This window comes from Propithecus coquereli, unplaced genomic scaffold, assembly GCF_000956105.1.
Source record: "Propithecus coquereli isolate 6110/MARCELLA unplaced genomic scaffold, Pcoq_1.0 Scaffold495, whole genome shotgun sequence".
NCBI lineage: Eukaryota > Metazoa > Chordata > Mammalia > Primates > Indriidae > Propithecus > Propithecus coquereli.
Genome location: NW_012150785.1, coordinates 255422 through 256821, shown reverse-complemented (window position 1 = coordinate 256821; position 1400 = coordinate 255422).

Sequence of the window (1400 nt, the reverse complement as noted above, 5' to 3'; positions counted from 1 at the left end):
TTTACTAAACCTCTGCATCAGTATGCCTCAGTAAAATGAGGATGAAAAATTAGATGATTAATACATTCTCAGTGATAAATATTATAGTTTTAATGTAATAAATGCCAGAACACTTATTGTGGCCTTAGATAGAGTTAGGGCTTCTTGCGAACTTGAAAAGTGATCTAATATAGTGCCATAATAAAAAGGAACTCACTGCATTGAATTCAAGTCTCAGCGCCATAATATAAAGGCATTCACTACATTGATATGCATATTTTTCTGAGAATGACGATGTGAGCATTGTAGGGGGGAAAATGCATGCCTCTAATCATGGTTTGGGTGTGGCAAAGTCATAATATGTAACCGAAATGTTTGTACCCCCATAATATCCTGAAACAAACAAACAAACAAATAAATAAAAAGTAGGGATTAGGGAACAAAATGAAATAGAGGATGATTTCTTGTATTACATTAGGGCTTATAAGGATTCATAATTAACATCATTTTATTAATGAATATTCCTAAGAAAACACACATTTGACAGGCTTTATATTTTAAAAGATAAATTTATAACACATTTTTATTCTGCTGGGAAAATGGCATTCTCCTAAGGGAAAGTTTGCATACCATACAGTCTGGGTTGTTCTGTGAATTGAGATATGGGGTATTTAGTAACTTGGGAGATAGTTTGAAAAAGTAAAGCATTCTCCAAAGGGAGACAGATACAAAAGTGAATATTGTACAAAAAAGGGGGGAAAAATAAAACTCAACTTTTGAATACATTTTTCAATGTATTTTGATAACAATCATTTATTGAGATACTTCACTTTGCTAGGATTATGCTTCTAGTAATATTAAAATGTATGTTAAAAGTCCATGCAAATGTTATCATAATCTATTGGCTAGTTTACAGTTTAGTGGCATAGGATTAAAAAAACACAAAACAGATATAACAAGTGATATTGTTAATTGAAGATAAAATAAAATAACTCGTTATTATTGGACAGATGAGCAATGTTCTGTGAACTAAATTTTATACATTTCTCAAGTACAGTCCATCCCCATAAATAAATTAAATCAAATCAAAAGCAGACATATGCTGATAAAAACTTTTGCCAATTCATTATCAGAACATGAAAGGAAAGCACAGACAGCCACTACTCAAAAAAATGATAGCTGATTGCAATATTAAATTTCTAAAATAAATGCTACTATTTCATAAACTATTTAATATAGGATGGACATATACAGCATGATTTCAAAAAGAATATGGATTTATATAGCTATCTTATTTCCTTATACATTTCCTTATACATTTCCTCTATATGTTTACACAGATGATTTAAATTTTTTTTCCATCTGAAAACCATTTCTTGGACTTGGTAAGAATGTCAATGAGACCAGAAGTTATTTTATAG